Source organism: Phalangium opilio, unplaced genomic scaffold, assembly GCF_054372755.1.
Source record: "Phalangium opilio isolate 3A_F unplaced genomic scaffold, DU_Popi_V2 ptg000021l_1, whole genome shotgun sequence".
NCBI lineage: Eukaryota > Metazoa > Arthropoda > Arachnida > Opiliones > Phalangiidae > Phalangium > Phalangium opilio.
The window spans coordinates 2027669-2049226 of NW_028324153.1; the positions used below are offsets into that span (position 1 = coordinate 2027669).

The 21558-nt window shown below is 34.3% G+C and overlaps 1 long non-coding RNA gene across 14 annotated transcripts; it reads left to right on the top strand.

The window, feature by feature from the left end:
* Nucleotides 1-4725: 4725 nt before the first annotated feature.
* Nucleotides 4726-6108, top strand: LOC149696408 (uncharacterized). 14 transcript variants are annotated; one of them, XR_016382426.1, is made up of 6 exons: nucleotides 4808-4823; nucleotides 4903-5074; nucleotides 5185-5237; nucleotides 5323-5660; nucleotides 5823-5925; nucleotides 6000-6108. It is a non-coding gene; the product is annotated as an uncharacterized LOC149696408 (long non-coding RNA). The 14 variants fall into 14 exon arrangements; XR_016382429.1 differs by having other exon boundaries at nucleotides 4726-5074; nucleotides 5323-5755; XR_016382433.1 differs by having other exon boundaries at nucleotides 4727-5074; nucleotides 5162-5237; nucleotides 5320-5660.
* Nucleotides 6109-21558: the final 15450 nt, after the last annotated feature.

Below are 21558 nucleotides of genomic sequence, written 5' to 3' on the forward strand. Positions count from 1 at the left end.
GGAAACGTATGAAAAGCAATAGGAGAGGTATGAACAGTAATAGGAAAGGTGTGAACAGTAATAGGAAAGGTGTGAACAGTAATAGGAAAGGTGTGAACAGTAATTGGAAAGGTGTGAACAGTAATTGGAAAGGTGTGAACAGTAATAGGAAAGGTGTGAACAGTAATTGGAAAGGTATGAACAGTAATTGGAAAGGTATGCACAGTAAGGGAAAGGTGTGAACAGTAATAGGAGAGGTATGAACAGTAATAGGAAAGGTGTGAACAGTAATAGGAAAGGTGTGAACAGTAATAGGAAAGGTGTGAACAGTAATAGCAAAGGTGTGAACAGTAATAGGAAAGGTGTGAACAGTAATTGGAAAGGTATGAACAGTAATTGGAAAGGTATGCACAGTAATAGGAAAGGTGTGAACAGTAATAGGAAAGGTGTGAACAGTAATAGGAAAGGTGTGAACAGTAATAGGAAAGGTGTGAACAGTAATTGGAAAGGTGTGAACAGTAATAGGAAAGGTGTGAACAGTATTAGGAAACCTATGAAAAGTAATAGGAAACGTATGAAAAGTAATAGGAAAGGTGTGAACAGTAATAGGAAAGGTATGAACAGTAATGGGAAAGGTATGAACAGTAATTGGAAAGGTATGAACAGTAATTGGAAAGGTATGAACAGTAATTGGAAAGGTATGAACAGTAATAGGAAAGGTGTGAACAGTAATTGGAAAGGTATGAACAGTAATAGGAAAGGTGTGAACAGTAATTGGAAAGGTGTGAACAGTAATAGGAAAGGTGTGAACAGTAATAGGAAAGGTGTGAACAGTAATTGGAAAGGTATGAACAGTAATTGGAAAGGTATGAACAGTAATAGGAAAGGTATGAACAGTAATTGGAAAGGTATGAACAGTAATAGGAAAGGAATGAACAGTAATAGGAAAGGTGTGAACAGTAATAGGAAACGTATGAAAAGTAATAGGAAACGTATGAAAAGTAATAGGAAAGGTGTGAACAGTAATAGGAAAGGTATGAACAGTAATGGGAAAGGTATGAACAGTAATTGGAAAGGTGTGAACAGTAATAGGAAAGGTGTGAACAGTAATTGGAAAGGTGTGAACAGTAATTGGAAAGGTGTGAACAGTAATAGGAAAGGTGTGAACAGTAATAGGAAAGGTGTGAACAGTATTAGGAAACCTATGAAAAGTAATAGGAAACGTATGAAAAGTAATAGGAAAGGTGTGAACAGTAATAGGAAAGGTATGAACAGTAATGGGAAAGGTATGAACAGTAATTGGAAAGGTATGAACAGTAATTGGAAAGGTATGAACAGTAATAGGAAAGGTATGAACAGTAATAGGAAAGGTGTGAACAGTAATAGGAAACGTATGAAAAGAAATAGGAGAGGTATGAACAGTAATAGGAAAGGTGTGAACAGGAATAGGAAAGGTGTGAACAGTAAGAGGAAAGGTGTGAACAGTAATTGGAAAGGTGTGAACAGTAATTGGAAAGGTGTGAACAGTAATAGGAAAGGTGTGAACAGTAATTGGAAAGGTATGAACAGTAATTGGAAAGGTATGAACAGTAATAGGAAAGGAATGAACAGTAATTGGAAAGGTATGAACAGTAATAGGAAAGGAATGAACAGTAATAGGAAAGGTGTGAACAGTAATAGGAAACGTATGAAAAGTAATAGGAAACGTATGAAAAGTAATAGGAAAGGTGTGAACAGTAATAGGAAAGGTATGAACAGTAATGGGAAAGGTATGAACAGTAATTGGAAAGGTGTGAACAGTAATAGGAAAGGTGTGAACAGTAATTGGAAAGGTGTGAACAGTAATTGGAAAGGTGTGAACAGTAATAGGAAAGGTGTGAACAGTAATAGGAAAGGTGTGAACAGTATTAGGAAACCTATGAAAAGTAATAGGAAACGTATGAAAAGTAATAGGAAAGGTGTGAACAGTAATAGGAAAGGTATGAACAGTAATGGGAAAGGTATGAACAGTAATTGGAAAGGTGTGAACAGTAATAGGAAAGGTGTGAACAGTAATTGGAAAGGTGTGAACAGTAATTGGAAAGGTGTGAACAGTAATTGGAAAGGTGTGAACAGTAATAGGAAAGGTGTGAACAGTAATAGGAAAGGTGTGAACAGTATTAGGAAACCTATGAAAAGTAATAGGAAACGTATGAAAAGTAATAGGAAAGGTGTGAACAGTAATAGGAAAGGTATGAACAGTAATGGGAAAGGTATGAACAGTAATTGGAAAGGTATGAACAGTAATTGGAAAGGTATGAACAGTAATAGGAAAGGTATGAACAGTAATAGGAAAGGTGTGAACAGTAATAGGAAACGTATGAAAAGAAATAGGAGAGGTATGAACAGTAATAGGAAAGGTGTGAACAGGAATAGGAAAGGTGTGAACAGTAAGAGGAAAGGTGTGAACAGTAATTGGAAAGGTGTGAACAGTAATTGGAAAGGTGTGAACAGTAATAGGAAAGGTGTGAACAGTAATTGGAAAGGTATGAACAGTAATTGGAAAGGTATGAACAGTAATTGGAAAGGTGTGAACAGTAATAGGAAAGGTGTGAACAGTAATTGGAAAGGTATGAACAGTAATTGGAAAGGTATGAACAGTAATAGGAAAGGAATGAACAGTAATTGGAAAGGTATGAACAGTAATAGGAAAGGAATGAACAGTAATAGGAAAGGTGTGAACAGTAATAGGAAACGTATGAAAAGTAATAGGAAACGTATGAAAAGTAATAGGAAAGGTGTGAACAGTAATAGGAAAGGTATGAACAGTAATGGGAAAGGTATGAACAGTAATTGGAAAGGTGTGAACAGTAATAGGAAAGGTGTGAACAGTAATTGGAAAGGTGTGAACAGTAATTGGAAAGGTGTGAACAGTAATAGGAAAGGTGTGAACAGTAATAGGAAAGGTGTGAACAGTATTAGGAAACCTATGAAAAGTAATAGGAAACGTATGAAAAGTAATAGGAAAGGTGTGAACAGTAATAGGAAAGGTATGAACAGTAATGGGAAAGGTATGAACAGTAATTGGAAAGGTATGAACAGTAATTGGAAAGGTATGAACAGTAATAGGAAAGGTATGAACAGTAATAGGAAAGGTGTGAACAGTAATAGGAAACGTATGAAAAGAAATAGGAGAGGTATGAACAGTAATAGGAAAGGTGTGAACAGGAATAGGAAAGGTGTGAACAGTAATAGGAAAGGTGTGAACAGTAATTGGAAAGGTGTGAACAGTAATTGGAAAGGTGTGAACAGTAATAGGAAAGGTGTGAACAGTAATTGGAAAGGTATGAACAGTAATTGGAAAGGTATGCACAGTAATAGTAAAGGTGTGAACAGTAATTGGAAAGGTGTGAACAGTAATAGGAAAGGTGTGAACAGTAATTGGAAAGGTGTGAACAGTAATTGGAAAGGGGTGAACAGTAATAGGAAAGGTGTGAACAGTATTAGGAAACCTATGAAAAGTAATAGGAAACGTATGAAAAGTAATAGGAAAGGTGTGAACAGTAATAGGAAAGGTATGAACAGTAATGGGAAAGGTATGAACAGTAATTGGAAAGGTATGAACAGTAATTGGAAAGGTATGAACAGTAATAGGAAAGGTGTGAACAGTAATAGGAAACGTATGAAAAGTAATAGGAGAGGTATGAACAGTAATAGGAAAGGTGTGAACAGTAATAGGAAAGGTGTGAACAGTAATAGGAAAGGTGTGAACAGTAATAGGAAAGGTGTGAACAGTAATTGGAAAGGTATGAACAGTAATTGGAAAGGTATGAACAGTAATAGGAAAGGAATGAACAGTAATAGGAAAGGTGTGAACAGAAATAGTGAAACTCTGAACAAAAACAGTAAAACTCTGAACAGAAATAGTGAAACTCTGAACAGAAATAGTGAAACACCGAACAGAAATAGTGAAACGCCGAACAGAAATAGTGAAACGCCGAACAGAAATAGAGAAACACCGAACAGAAATAGTGAAACACCGAACAGAAATAGTGAAACCCCGAACAGAAATAGTGAAACCCCGAACAGAAATAGTGAAACACCGAACAGAAATAGTGAAACACTGAACAGAAATAGTGAAACTCTGAACAGAAATAGTGAAACTCTGAACAGAAATAGTGTAGCTTTCAGTATTATTCTCGTCATCTTTTCTATCATTCTCCATCACTTTAAATAGTATTTTGTTTATCTTTTCAATTATTTTCCACCACTTTTTATTTTAGTTTGGTAGGTTCACAACACTTTAAATCGCATATTTTCCCATTTCGATACACTTTTGACAAAGTGCTTAGGGATAGAATCCAAGATCTGTATCTTGCTTTATCTTACAAATATTTTTATCCATAGATTCACCAAATAGAATAGAGGGTATTTGATTTAATTCTGAGAGAGCGGTTGCTCTCTTAGATAAGACCTCATACTGCGTTTAATGTATAAGGGTGGTTTTTTGATTCGATGTAACTTTTTTCCTATCATGGTTACTGCTTTGAAAAAATTCCACTGAACTAAAATTCGGACCCTTAATATGTGGTTAAAATTTCAAAGAGATCCCTCTATTAGTTTTCTTCATAGAAAATAAAGTTGCTAAGGGTGGTTTTCATTTCCATAAAAAAATTAAGACGTTTTGGCAAAAAACGGGAAATTTTCCCATAGGAATAACATGGCAAATGTTTGCTGTGATGGCCAAATTGACTCGAGAATTTTTTGAAGACTATTTATTCGATAGGTCTGAAAATGGTTTTAAATGAAAGGTTGAACATTTTTCTGGTGCCTTTCGAAGTTTTATTGAAAACAATTAATATTAAGTATTACTTTTTGTACTTTTAAGCACATACTTAAACTTACGACCTTTTATTCTGTTGGACTTACGTGGTTTAATCCTAGCTAAAATCATAGAGAAACGTACTGTTGGACTTACGCTGTTTTACCGCTAATAGAGCGACTGAGCGAAGATTTTTGTTTAGACAACGCGTGTGGCTATGCCGAGCTTAAGGCGAATTTTTTAACTTTTCACATAAAAGAAGGGGTTAATTCGTCCTCATTTTATTTTAATTTCGTAAGTTAAACCTTATTATAATTTAATACTAAAGAATTTAAATTTAGGATTTAGCCGATAATTTTTAAATTGACTGATTTCACTAAGCCTCGGTCAAAATTTAAATCCAGCTGATTGTATGTAGAGACTAGAGACCAATTGGCCGTGTAGCGTACGTTTTAAGGTGTTTCACCTGGTGCCATCGGCCCACGATAGCCGCTAATTAGGTAATTTGTTTAAATTAAATCAATTTTTGTTGCTTAAAGTAGATTAATGCAAAAGACGCACAAGGGTTCGTTCCCTGGTTTTTGACTGTTGCCACCAGCCAACAGTTACCGCTACGAACATACCTTTTTTACTGGTAAAATAAATGATAGATTCAATCACACTATCACTAAACCCTGTCACCAAATCATACAATATTTTTAAATGACGCTTTTCCAATAATTCTTATAGGTTAACAATTTAAATTTTAATTATTTAGTGCTTATTCTAACATAACCTCAAAACAGTAAACAATGGCCATTTTTCCAACGATAACTGTGCAGATTATATTTGGTGCCACCGATAACCACTATGTAGATCATTTTATTGGTTTAAATTAATGGTAATATAATTGAATAATTAAACACACGATCACTAAACCCTGTCAACAAACCAACCAATGTTTTTTATCACGGCTCTTGCAATCATTTTTATTAGGTAACAGTTGCGTTTTTAAGTACTATTTATAACCGCTATTTGGAATAAACTTTTTTGTTTAAATTAGATACATTTTTGATGTGTAAAGTAGATTAATTCAAACTACGCAGAAGAGTTCATTCCCTGGTTTCTAGACAAGGGTTACCGCTACGAAGATATGTTTTTTGCTGGTAAAATAAATGATAGATTCAATTCAATCACACTATCACTAATCCCTGTCTCCAAATCAATATTTTTAATTCAGGCTCTTCCAAGCGCGAAATTACAAATTACAGTGTGTTAATTAATTAATATAAATTTTGGATAAATATGTAACACACTATCATTATTAAATTTCTGAAGAGAGGAAAAAAGGTTGAAATTAATTTTTTTAAATTTAAAAAGCAAATTTGGCTCGGAAAAAACCCAGCGCCAGAAGCCTGTCTTATAAAATTTTCACAAGATGATTCGTTCATGAATGTCTAGAAATAAGTCGCATAGAAGTAATAAATATTTGACCTAAGTCAGCTGACTTGGCCAGGCAGGGCATAGCCCACTCGATCCATGCTCACGGACGCTGCTCTGCATCTTGCGTAGTGTTACGCGTGATCGAGTGGGCTATGGGCAGGGTAAACAAATACGGGGCTGCCAGGCTGTCTCTTACACAATAATGATACAGGGCAAATGACTAGTTTAAAAATAAAACCATGGGACCACAAAGAAAATGCAAAGGTAACCAGAGTCCAGACATTAACTCAAAAAGTTTAATTGTTCAATTCCTAAGTTTAGCAGACGACGTGGTCAAATATTATTATAAAGCGCGAGCAGCTTGCGTCCATGAGCGCGGATCGAGTGGGCTATGCTTGCAGGAAGAAACTTTGTCTCAGTTACACCAAAGAGAATATAGGGGTGGAGTTGAAGATCCCCCGCTCCACAAGGGTAAATTACATTGTTGCCCCTAAATTATACTAGTGGTACGAGGGAGTTTCCGGCTCAGTCGCGCCACCTACGATACCGTTAAATGTCTCAAACGGAAATGCCTCGGTACTGCGCATTGAAGATGCGCGGTAGAAAAGAGCAACAAGATTTTCCCCTCTTTCCACTCCTCCCCTATATTCTCTTTGGCTACACCTTGTATTGGAAACCCCCATACCTATAGCGTTGCCTGTGTACCCCCACCTACGGCACCGTAGTCCTCCCAGCATCCTCAGCGGTTAGGTAGGGTCGTACTGGATGAAATTGTAAAGGGCGCCCCCTCTATCTTAAAATTAGAAGCTAGCTCTCATACAAATAAAATAGCGCTACGCGGCAGCACTTAGCAATCGCCTACCGAAGGGTAGGGGCGTGCGCGAGGTACATTGGGAGAGATACGGTGCCGTAGGTCGCCCATCTTCATTTGCAATCCATCTCAATTCCCTTATCCCTGGTTACACTGCTACAACGAAAACCAAATACCAGCAACATAAGTCCAAGCCAGTCATCTGAAAGACTCAAAACGATGACTCTGATTCTTCTGAATTTGAAATATCAGTAGAAATGATTCTAGATAATCCTCAGAGTTATTTTAAATATTTTAATGCTCAAAGCCAGGGGATAAGGAAAGGCCAAAATAATTTTATTATGAAAATTTGATGTTTTCAGTAATAAATTAATCTCATTGGTGATAACTGATTAACTGGTACCTGAAAGCATTAGTCACTAACTTGCAATATTAGGTCCCTTATGCTTACGCTCCCCTATATTTATGTTTGTGCTTAGTGCAGATTTTAAAAATGCCACAGTTTCTTAACAATCTTAATTAAAATGAAGACTGAAGGAACAGATATTAATAAAAAATGTCTTCGTGGACAAAGACTTGAAAAAGTAAATGATAAGAAAACAAAATGGAATGACCGAAGCAACAGATATTAAACTTTTTCTTTAAAGACATGATTATAAAACATCAATTATTTGAAAAAAAATACTTATCTTCGTTTTTTTCACCAAAATTACATTTGCCGAAAAATATTGTATCATTAAATTTTCCATTCTTTTCAAAATGGTTTGTGTCAAAGATTTACTATATAACAGAAACATGCGATATCGTTTATATTTACAGCTAGATTTCCAGTGTAGACCATGATAGAAACAGTTCCTCGTTAGTGATATTTAAAAGGATTGCAGCTTTTAATTTGAACTACAATGCGTTTTAATACTGGAAACTAAACCCAATAGTGAAATAAATACGCAGCCCACCATTTGTCGGTGTCCATTTACGTGTTTCGTGTTATACGTTTGCTCTACAATGTGTTCCTCATAGCGAGTTGAAGTCATACCAAACTAATTCAATCACAACTTTTAAAACAGTTCTCACGCACTCAATAATATACCAAAGGTTTTTTGTTAATAATGTCTTTTATCCAGATTTTAATGATTCATTTATAAAACATTTTAAATCATCGACCCAAAAAATGGGACCCAAATTGAATCGTGGTCGTATAAATGCAGGCGCAAAACCAAAGCACCCTAAAGCGACGTTTAAAATGTCAATCATGATGAAAGATAAAATTTCTTCCTTCGGTTGAATTTAGTCGTTTTAAACAACGTTTTGCCTTATAGTTCGAAAAGAGAAACCTTTAAAAATAACCTATATCCATACTCGGATATTTATTCTAATCCTTTTCATTCGAAAACTGTTAATACCACAAAGGATATATAGAATGAATAATCTGTCTTTCGAAAACAATGCAAATGTAATTTTGGTGAAAAAAACGAAGATAAGTATTTTTTTTCAAATAATTGATGTTTTATAATCATGTCTTTAAAGAAAAAGTTTAATATCTGTTGCTTCGGTCATTCCATTTTGTTTTCTTATCATTTACTTTTTCAAGTCTTTGTCCACGAAGACATTTTTTATTTTTATTCCGCTTTATTATGATATCCGATATTTGCTCATTGTATAAACATGATAAAGATATTTATGATACGGTGCTATCGGAATAAATGTCTTTAATCAATAGAAAGTAGGTTTATTAGTATCTAAACATTGTTTTAAGGACGACAACACTAGTATCTGGTGTTCATATCGGGATGGGAACATTAATAGGGAAAGTATGAACAATAATAGGGTAGGTTTGAACACTAATAGGAAAGTTTTCTCTAATCATGTTGACTTTAGAAATGAATTAAACGCATGGACTAAAGCGTGGGTAGTTCGAAAGTCTACCCGCCATATTTCTGAAATTAGTTCACTTCTGCACTTATCAATTTAACCTTTGCTTGCTCACTTTCGGAGGAAATTTACCGATGATTTTGAAATGAGTTTTACCCTTTTATCATTGTTTAGTATGGTTTGAATTTGATTTTGTTTGTGTTTAGGAGATACAATTGCCGTCTTTTCTATTTACTTTTTATCCTTACTTTTAGGAAGATCAAATATTTGTTCATTTCCTCGACATGTATGTGAAAGAATGGATAAATCGAGTCATATGCTTTTATCATTATCATTTCAGAATGATTATTGGTTCTCTTATCAGATCGAAAGTTCGCTTTACTGTTGGCACTGTGAGACAGAGTTTTGAACATGGTTTATTTCCCTTATCAGTTCAAATAATAATATATTATGATAAGAGAAATTTTATGTTTTTAATAGTAAAAATTAACTAAATTAATATTTTATGGGTGTTATAAGATTTAAGATAAGACAACCAAAAAATTAGAAACACATTAACTCTGGCTTATCTTTAAACCGTCCTCGTCTTTTATACTTTAATGTCACGTGACATTCTGGGCTCTGACCATGTAAACATGGCGCTCTTTTTAGATCAATCATGTTCTTATAGTGAACATGGCGTTTAAACCACGTGTATGACAAGGGTTATTTACCACACGGGCCACGTTGTCGAATATTAAGCTTAAGCCTAACATTTTCCCCCGTTATATTTAAGACATTCGAACCTGCGTGTGTACTTAATTACAGTTTAAAATGTTCCCATTAAGAGGAGGGTGCCTGATTCACTGACGCCATAGGAAGACTGTGACACGTCATGTACGTTTTACTGACGTCACAACAATATTGGGTGAAAAATATGACGCCATGTTTGATTCACAAGAAGATTGTCCGAAAGATGCGGTGGACGCCATGTCTGATTCAGTGACGCCATATTTACTGGTGCCATGTTTGATTCATTGACGCCATATTTACTGGTGCCATGTTTGATTCATTGACGCCATATTTACTGGTGCCATGTTTGATTCATTGACGCCATATTTACTGGTGCCATGTTTGATTCATAGACGCCATATTTACTGGTGCCATGTCTGATTTATTGACGCCCTATTTACTGGTGCCATGTCTGATTCATTGACGCCATATTTATTGGTTCCAGATCATGTGCCAGATCTGGCACGACGCCAGTGTCCCCAAATCGGTACTTTCCTACTACTAAAGTTGCACGAGGTAACTTGCTTTACGCTTTCGATCAGGAAACATCTTGATCTTCCACTTGGAATCTTTAACAGGCCATTTTCTGAGCCTTTTTGCTTCAACTAAAGTGGGGAGGTCATGCGTAATTTATTTCGGCTTACAAATGACGTGACATTGGTGTAATTCTTTCGTCGCGACCTACAACCGTCAGTGGAAAGTGTCAACAGAGTTACACAAAACATCAGAATCCATTTGCAAAGGCTTAGGGTTGGGAAAAAAGTCATATTTTCTTGTAAATAGTATGGAGTCTTTGTCCCCTTTAATATTCCAAGTGGAAGAAAACTATGCATTAATGTTTGGTACGGAAAATAGGTTATTCGTTTTCACAGCTGGTTTAACATAAGTGGGCAAGCATGGAAACGTTTAATTTTGTGTCTCAGAACTTTGTTTTTGTTAAGTCCCAAGGCGCCAACTTAATGTTGGAAACTGGCCTGTAGAAGTTGATACGTAAATTTAAATTGAAAAAAAAAACATAAAAAGTAAAGATATTGTTAAAACTGCATTGTAGGGCTCGTAAAAATAAAAATTATTTCCCTAATTTTCAGGCTTACCATATACCACAAATTTCTCCTATTTGCAAAATAGAGACAAATAAAATTGAATTATTTATTTGAGAAAAGTTACAATCTTTAACGTCTTAATTGTTCAATAATTAATATCACGTGTTCATGATGAGCGAGATTCTCAATATTGAAGAAATAAAATTATAGAAACTTTTTATTGAAAAATATTTTTGCCTGCTGAAGAGACAAATTCTCGGTTGAACCAGAAGTATATAATACTTCTCTTCGAGAGAAGTGTACCACAAAGCGGGGTAAGTGTAACGTCACTCTTACCAACATCGGATCATTTGGAGCAAGGTTACTAAGCCGAATCACATACACGATAAATAGTTCCCTCATCATTACTCTATTAGCTTTTAAATATTTGGCAAGACGCGCTTGTGCATTTTTGTCCCACGTCAAGACGAGGTTTGTGGGATGATTGCTGGGGATTTAGTGCCAAACAACTATAGAATTCACCTTACGGTGCGATGCCCATCTGGAGTTTGATGAGCGGGAAAGCAAACTAAAAGGGTGAGCCTGGGAAGAATGACGTTACATAACTAAAGCATTAAGAGGATACAGAGTGTCATCCTTCTTCTATTATCCCCTTCTGGTTGAACTTAATTCACATATACAATACAGAAGCATAACATTAAATCCATGATCGCACGGTGTATTAATATAGTCAAAAACGGATTTATGAACGTCGGATCATAGCTTTAGCCTCTAGTACCATCCTCGCATACTTTATTGAGAAACTTCGTCTGCTTATATTTAGACTCCACCCACAAATTCGATCTCTAGAAGTAGCTATATACAGAATTTGTGGGTGGAGTCAATATAAGCAGACGAAGTTTCTCAATAAAGTATGCGAGGATGGGGAGTGAATTCGCTAACTCTGACGTTCTTATCCCATAAATCCGTTTTTGATATAGTGTGTTGCGATTACACGTCGACCTTTGTAAACCAAAGGTCAAATTTCAAAAACGTTAGTGTAACCCCGGGATTTATTTAATCCTATCAAAGGTAGATGATGTGAAGAGGAATTACCGTGCAAACGTGCACAGTCTAATTTCATTATAATGAAAAGTGCACATAAATGTACACTTTAAGCCATAAGTACACGATGCTGAGAAGTGTTTTCATCAAAATGAACCCAAGTCAAATCATATCCATTTGAAGTCTCTAGAACTATTTGAGATTATTGTAAATTGGTTCTAAGAAATTCATATGATTGAAGTTGTAAGGAATAAATATCATTTTATCGTGAGTGCACTGAAATATTTTTCCAGTTATTTTGGAAGTGAACTAAAAGTATTATGATCATTAGAATATTTTTAGAGGCTAAATTCTGTGTAAAAAAGAAAGCACCGTTTGATATAACTGAGATTTCCTTGCAGAACTTCTAGAATAATATTTCGAGTGTAGTGATTATACAACAATTAGGAAAAGTAGTAGCTTGAATGGTGCTGTCATTTGTGATATGCTCAGTTCGGTTACGCTTTCTTGAGGTTTCATCCACGTTACGTAATCGAGGGGATGGATGAAGTTGAAATCCAGATAAGCATATGGTTTACTCTCAAATATCGGATACACGCTGAAATTTGGAAAAAAAAGTAATTAGTATTAGGAAATATTGGATCAATACGAAGGTAACACGACTTTCCCTGATGGAGGGTTGGTTGTAGCCGTACCTCACAGCACCCATTTCTTTAATTTCAGGTCCGTTAGTTATAAATGACGTGTTGTAAAGGATGTGCAGATAATCGGTGTGAATTTCGTTCGAAATGTTTAATCCACCCATCTTTGCTATTATTTCTTTTGAATCATCACCTCTCGTCAGCACTTCTTCGATTAACCAAGTCAGATAGGTTTTGCTGATGATTAGAACCGAATCGCCAGACAGGACATCCATGTATCCATCTAAATCTAACAAATCCGCTAGACCACAAAAATTTTCCTCCTTTAGACTTTTGAGCCACTTATTGACAACTTCGTCGCCGGTTGCCTGAAAAATATCGGTTCGAAAGATAAATTGATCCTTACTGACTGAATTTATGAACACAGGAAGTGAAAATTATCAATATCATTTAAAGGGAACCATTTCAAAATCCATTGAAGATAATCTTACCAAAATCTTAAGATATTCGTGGACGATGCTTCCCTCGATTATTTTGGGTTTTAATTTCGACGCCATTACATCTCTTAATGAGTTGAGAGTGTCGTATGTCTCCGTGGTAAACTCGGTCTTTAAGTAACATCCCAAAAAGAACAGAATTATCGAGGCACCTAACAACCAAACTGAAGATATCACTCGAACAGTTACTTCCGGGGATATCTCTGGAACGGCTGCAATAACACATTTGTTTTCCTTTTTTTTCGCCAAAGGGGAAAGGACATAGAGTATCTAATGACTCACGTTCAGCGCAGAGCGATGAAGCGTTATTCCAAACGTGGTTCCACATTAGATACACGAATTTCTTAACAGTTTGACTAGTAGACAATATCTTGAGTGGACGCGTTAGAATCCAATGAAATGTCAGAATTGCCGAAATTAAAATAACTGACGTGGTCAGTAACGTAACAACCTGTACCATCGAAAATATTAAGAAAATTTATGTTTAAATACAAATTTAGTATATTGGTCGATTAGGCTTATAGACAGGGATATCATCCTTATAATTATTATATTATTATATTACATATATTATTATGCTAAGTACAGGTTTTGGAATGTAATAAAAATATATTTTTACATTCGTGTCCATGGAAAGAAATGATAATGTTGAAGAGACAATTTTTCCAGGTGGACCAGTGACAATAACGGTGCTACTAAACTCAAACGGTGAGGAAGGTGTAAATACACCTATCACTTTTTCGAAGAATGAAAGCTGAATTGGAAACACAATGACGTGTTTATCCTTTTAAATAATGATAAAATTAATTTTTATAATTTTTACTATTATATATATTTGTATATTACATAAAACTCTGATGGTGATTCGTGTATTTTGACTAATTCCATATAATCTATTTTGTGGTCTTCGTAATTAAGTCTATGAAATGAAATAAAAATTATTTAAAGAAATCCTAATTAAATGTAAATTTCCCTATATTTTTGATGATAAGATGCTGCGGTTTTTAATATTGTACTTGATATTAATGGCGCGATCCAAAAACTCCCTGGTAAAGATGTATTTTAAGGCTTGACTCTTCATACTCCATGTTTCCTGCAATAAATTTTATTAAAACTTTAAATATTACGGTTTCAGAAGTAGCGAACGAATATAAATTAACGTATTGCAGCAATTGTGCCATAATTTCCTGGAAAAGGTTGAGCATATCTGAAAGTTAAGAAATCTTTTAAGAGTTCCTTCTAATTTAACCAAATTTAACCGCGTCTTCTATTCTTAAAACAGAGTCTTCTATTCTTAAAACCGCAGTTAAAACAGCGTCTTCTATTCTAAAATAGCAGTTAAAACAGTGTTTTCTATTCAAAAAAGCTGCGTCTCCAAACTGACTTTCATAGAAAATAGCCTTTCGTTAAGGCATATTATCTAATTACCGAAACATTTGATATGGAAAAGCGTTAATTTTAAATATAGAGTCGGAAACTTATTTCGCGTATGCATCCCTATTGTATTATATGTCAGGCTAGATCAAGTTTGGCCCACATCATTTTATGAACTTCTTATTTACCTACAAACCATTTAAACATACCGATATTTGAAGAATCTGGACTCCTTATATACAAATTTGTCGAGATCCATTTTTTAATGTGCTATCGCTGGCAGACAATTAACCCTAGTATTTGGTTCAAAATACTGCGCGTTTTCTGTGGTTAATATGAGCAGTAGTTTAATATTTTACCACGTTTTCCATTAAATTTGTTCCGCGACTAAGCTTTTAGCGGAATTGCATTAGAGAAAAATTATTCGTTTCCAAAATGGGTTTAACATTAGAGGGCACGCATGGAAAGGTTTAAGTCTCAGATGTTGTTTTTCAAATTGCAAAGTCCCAAGGCGCTAACTTGAAGTTGGAAACGCTATAATACGACTACGTGAAAATTTCAAATAGATATAGACATAAAAATTGAAATTGAAAAATCCAATAACCCTTGTACTTCCGCAGGTTATTATAATTGAAAAACTTTACCACTTAGGCATTATTCAATCGAATCCTTAAAACTTCATTACATGGCTTGTACAAAAAAAAATATTTCCGGAATTTTCAGGGTTGCCATATTCCATAAATTTTCCTGACCATATTGTTTAAAATTCCAAAGTATAAACAAATAGATTTGAATTATTTATTTGTGAAACTTTACAATCTTCAACGTCTCATCAAGCAGTGATATCTAGTTTATTAGGGAGAAGGTATAAGTTGCCTATGTATTCACGCGCCATAGTTCCAGTCCCCCTTTCAAAATACGAGGGGGGAGGTAAAAGGAGGCCAGGCTATTTCGCCTCTCCTCAGTCGGAAAATCCGTAATTTTCGTCATTCGCGTCGCGCTGACGTGAGTTTTCAAGAACTAATGAGAGCTGGTTGTAATTTAGAAGCGGGTATTAACTCCGGACCTACGTTTGGACTGGAGATAAAGCTGGAAATGTGGCGAATTTATACCTTCTCCCTAATAAACTAGATATCACTTCTTGATATTAACTTATGGTATGAAAGCGACCCAAAATCAATGATCAAGTTTTTTCTGGTTTCCACTCCATAGTGAAAGTTGAAACATCCCTGCAATTAGGAATAGCTTAGCAATTAAAGGCGTGGCCGAAAGTTGAAATTAATGACACATATAAAAGTATATTTAAAATTCGTGAATTATAGTTCTACTAGCAATTACTAACTGTAGCTCCAACCGCTAACTTCAAACATAACACTCAACCTATTTTATCACTATTATTGTTTGGGAAATTAGTCTTAAAAATGGCAATTTCACCATTAATAACCAAGGTTAATGAAGTCTAGAAAAGTTAAGCCATCGTATCTCCCTTTGGCAGCTGTAAATTTTGAGTATAAAATTATTTATTCTTAGGGTTTAACATGATTTGTTATAATTTTAATGAGTTTCGAATATACTGTAAACCAAATAACACGTTTCCTATTTTCCATTAAACATATTATTTTCAAACATTGCGGACTTTGCCCCACGTCAAGACAATCAAGGTTTGTGGGTTGATCGCTGAGGATTTAGTACCAAACAGTTATAGAATTCACCCTAGCATGGTGCCATGCCCATCTGAAGTTTGATGGGCAAATGAGCAAATAAAAAGGGTGAGTACTAAGGTACTAAGAGAAGACAGTGTCATCTTTCTTCCATTATCCCCTTCTGCTAACATTAAACACATTTCCAAGCTTAATTAGCTTTCGATCAAACTGTATATCTGTTTCTGAAAATTTTCAAAATGGGTGTCGACAGATTTGAATATAGGCAGTCCAGCTTTTTCAAATACAGGTATGCTTGAATAATAATATATATTATATTATTATATATATTATATATAATTAATAATTTTTGTATTATAACATTGACTATAGCAACATAACGAGAAGAAAAGATGAAATTTTTAGTTCTTTTGAATAAATATGGCTCGAATGAAAAATACCAACCTTGACTAACTGAAACCAGTCCATCTGGGAATAAATTGCCATTCAATACAATCATTTGATTATCCAACCTCATCGTTTAACATCTTAGTAAAATTCTTATTTTTACATGAAATGTAATACCACTTTACCTTTGGAATGTTCTTTTCCACGTAATTGTGCCCTTTCTAAAACATAATCAATTTTATTTTTTTTATAATCATACATATTTAGCAATTAGCTTTTATATAGCAGTGTTATTCTTACCGTTTTTGTCCATTCTTAATGGCTCAACGCTTCGAGATGCCAGTCCTTAAAAGATTTAAAATTGAATATCTAAGTCTTAGTTGTATGGTAATTTTAAATTTTGAAGGGAGTACAAACAGTTCATTCTAAGGTGAATTAATTAGCTTTTCATGTCGCTCACAATTAATATTCTGAAAATTAGGTGCTATACTTAGTAAATCTAAGCTGTTTTGTGAGTTTTTCAACAATTCTAATTGCTTTCCACTCCTTTCAGTAAATGAAATTTCATTTAAAATTACTTTCTAAAGAATTGGTGGCAGTCGCACAGTTTGGTTCTACACTGAACGATTCTATATTTGGTGATAGCGTTCCTTAAAAGTTTTGCTTTTTGCACTTGAAAATTTCCAAAATGAAAAAAAATATTACTTTCTAAAGAACTGTCGACGACCGTCCCATTCTTTTCTACATCTAGCAATATCGCTCCTTAAAATTATAAAATGTATCGATTAAAGTTATAAAGCTAGGTAATTTAAAGGAATCCTCCAGAGCTCGCGCACCCATTGCATAATCTCTCGGTTGAAGTTCACGCCATTTCCAGGTCAGTCAAAGCGAATATTCTGGGAAATGCAATACACATTGACCAGCTGGGATCATGGAAAAACTAGACCTTCTTCCATTCTGGGATTAAATGCAAGGGGGTGCAGGAGCCCTAAGTAATAATAAAACAAATTTGTATTACTTACCTTGGGATAACACCGTGCCTAAATTCTCGATTGGAGAGCAGTTCCCAGATTCTGAAGGACTAACTAGATTTGGGGTGGGGCGGGGGGGGGGGAAATTTAGTAGAATTAAGATAGTAATATGGCTTTTTATTACCTGCATTGCTTGTGCTTTTACTTGACAACTTGGCGGCCAGACTGGGAATGTGTTTGTCTTAAAAAACATAATATTTATTTTTAAAAAATTACTATTAAGAATGGCAGATATATTACAAACCTTGGATATTAGCAGATGTTGATGAATACGGAACATTGAATTCAATTTCTATAAGATATCAAGTTTTTTGTGAGTATTTATATAATTATTAATTTTGTATAAGATTAACACCCTGAAAAGCGCCGATAGTTCAATGATAAATATTGATAACCCCTTTCCCACACCAAAACTGGTTGTTGTCTCTTGTCAGCGCGGGTCCAGTGGATTCCTTGCTAGTTGACTTTCCTTACGAACTCTGGGTTTAGCTTGGCTAGTTTGCCGGATTTATAAGTGCACTTATAAATCATCCACAAATTTCCTCTGCCTTCGCCAAGGCAAAACTGGACTTCGTAAGGAAAGTCACCTTGTAGGGGATCCACTGACCCGCGCTTACCTTTAAGCGCTTGATTTATTACAGATTAAATACATCACTTATTGCATACTATTAATGATATATTACCAGAATCCAGAGACTCAATGTGGTTACAGCCAGCAATACTTTGAACGTTTTTTTTCAGTTCCTTATAGAAAACAATAGCGAAATTAGTAACAGTATTTTAAAACAAAGCGCGGGTCCATTTTTATCCCCTACAGGATGACTTTCCTTACAAACTCCAATCTAGACTTGGCAAAGGCAGGAGGCATTTGTGGACGGGATTTATACGTGCACACTTATAAATCCCGCCAGTTAGCCTTCGCCAAGCTAAACCCGCAATTCGTAAGGAAAGTCAACTTGTAAAATTATTTTAATTACTGCAAATGCTTAAATTTTCAATCCTGGTCGTGTCCTTTTCTCGGTTTCCTAAACCTTAAATTTAAAATTGTTCCATTGTTTCTTAACTTTAAATAGTTAATAGTTAAATGCATTACAATCTAGCAAATCCTCTTGGTTTGAGCTTTCCGGATTTTCTGAAGTCTGAGACGAACTTTGGAAGGGTCCCGCTGACAACACTGAAGGTCTTCTTCGCTTTTGATTAGCTTTAATACAAATCATTATGCTATATTTAAAGGGCTGAGACTTTCAACATAAACTGACCTCTTCTATATATATTTTTCCCATTGAAAATGCAGCCAACACACTTCATGCTTTTTGTCACCCAAAATTATTCATACGCGTACACCTATTTTCCAACCCTTATAATATCTTCAGTAAACACAATACATACTTCCTTTTATGATTTTCGTTTTTGAAAAATCTAATTCAGGCATTGGGATAAAGTCATCTTCATCGTCAGCGCTACTTTCGCTTGAAATCACCTTTGAATTCCTTTTCTTGGCTCTCATTCCTTTTCCTTTGTCACACTCACTTGTAGAGGATCCCGAACCTTGAATTGCACTTTTCTCCTTTTTAAGTGCTATTTCATAAGTTGCTACAAAAACATGTAAATTTTTTTCTTGTTTTAACGCGCATTTTGAGGTCAGGGTACAAGCATTATCATAATGAAATATTTAAAAATTCACTGTCATGTATTGAAATTGAAATTCCAGAGCTGTGCTAATTAATTAGTTAGCTAATTGAATTTCTAATTAATTAGCAACATTTACTAATTAAAATTTGTAATTGAATTTTAATTACCTTAGTGCTAATTGAGAAGTAATTCTAATTAATTAGTATGAATCGGAATTAAAATTTAATTAGATTTAGGATTAACTAATTAGCCAATTAGATTTTCAATTAATCTTTTACGCCAATTTGTTGTAAAAAATAGATGAATTAACTCTTGATTCATCTATTTGAATATGAAAAAGCCCTATTATATCGATGAGGAAACCTTAGTGCTACTCTAAATTTTTCAGCTCCTCAAATATGAGAGAATACTAGTACTAGTAGTAAATTTCGTAGTTCGCAACTGCCCCATTTTGAAATTTCGACTGTTTTTCCTACTCGAATTAATAGCAGTGCGCATGTATTTACTACTCAGGAGCCCATTATAGGAACTGTGGCAAGAAAATGAAGAAATGAGACAAATTTTAACACGACGGAAGGCTCGAGACCTGTCTCATTTTTCGAGAATAATTCATGGCTTCCGTACCCGTTTTTCAATGGCATTAAAACATTAAACTTTGCATTACCAAAGTACTAAATCCATGGGCACTTTTAAACTATTATGTTTACTTATGGTTTCTTTTTTACCTTAATTAGACAAGTAATTAATTAGAATTTAGTAATTCTAATTAATTAGTTTGATAAATAAATGTCTAATTTCTAATTGAATTGAATTAGTTTCTATGTCTAATTGCTAATTGGCTAATTAATTAGTTCATAAATATTTCCCTAATTGATAATTCTAATTCAATTAGTTGTCAGCTAATTAGCACAGGTCTGTGAAATTCTATATCAAAAGAGAGTGGTAAAACATGAATAAGCATGTTATTCAAAACATTACTGACCACAATCGTACAGAATATGTACATCGTATATTTTCCACGTGCTTAAGGCTTGGGCACACTGTTTCGCAAGTTTTTTGCTATCTTTATTGGGCCATGAGCAAAGTCTATCGGGCTTATGAATGTCAACCCAATTTCTCGGGACTATTGCGACGCCATGTTTTTCAAATTCAACGACGTAAAATCCTTCATTCGACATTTTGAACTGAAAACACAAATTTATATTTATGTTCCGGTTTCTTCTTTAAAGTATAGGGCTCTCTGCATTTTATAAACACATAATTCCATTTTTATGAAATACATTATAAAAGTAAGCCTGGAGTAAAGTTGTTATTTCAATATAATGAATTTAGTGAGAGTATTTTATTTCGGTGGTAGAGTATTTCACTTGTTAATTATTACTAAATTATTTTGCAAAATATGTAAGTAAAATTTATAAAGAGAGTTTTTTTTATTATTTTGTTATGGTTGTTCCATATGTTTTAGTAAGATCTTACATATAGTTATATTTTAGTCTTATATTTTCACATTAAAAAAAATCTTACCCCAAACATACATTTAGCGATAAGCAATGGTTCATCCCTTCACATAAGAAGCGCTACTCAAATTTATGTAAAGTTTGATAGTAACATACTCATTTGGATTTGTCATTGGATATTTTTGCATTTTACTTAGTATATCATTAACTGGCCACATTTGAAGCCTTGAAAAATGCTCAACTTTAAATACTCCAACAGCTGAAGAACTGCAAGGTTTTTTATAAAGGCTCTCCACGCTTAAAAATTTTCGTCCTATTATGAATTTCCCATTTTTATATGAAGCGATGTTCTCCACTATTATAATGGAATTATCCCTCATTAATGCACAAATATCGTTATTTGCTGTACTGATAACAAAATTATCGAATACAATTTTTTTATATTGAGGGTCCCCACATTCATTCAATAACGGACCGTAAGTGTGAACAGAGTGGAAAGAAGGGGTAGTTAGATCTGGAGTGATTAATATTAACCTTCTCTCTTGTACAATTCAGTTTATAATTTGTTTGAGTGGCAAACCAGAATTGGCGAGCATATTTTTTAAACTTTGTAAAAAAATTTCAAATTGAAAAGCACTGAAAAAGTCTAAATCTCCGTATTTTTTTACATCTCTTACAATGTGAATCAGACAGTGGACATTATAAGATATAAGATACTTTCCATATAAAACTGAAAACGTTTGTACAAAATATTTCAATAGTCTGTCAGCATAGTCAATGAGAGTTTCTTCTTGATTGGGAGTAGCAAGAATTCGAATAGCAACATGCAAAGCCAAAAAGTGTTCATAGTATCTTTTAGGCAATATATCTCTTAAAATTATAGGTCCTAAATATAATAAGATTTGTCGATATTCTGTTGCTTTGAAATGTTTAAAATCTTTCAGACTTCTTGGTCTTCGAACAAACTCCGAGCAAGTATAATTTGATAAATACACTAACCGTTTTGAAAGTAGTTCAAACTGGCTGTTGTTTAACCTAAATATGGCTCTTTTTCCACATAGCCAAGATTTAATAATTTTTTTCTGAACGCCTAATAAAATTAGGTGCATATAGTCCAGTGGAAAATCATCCACCA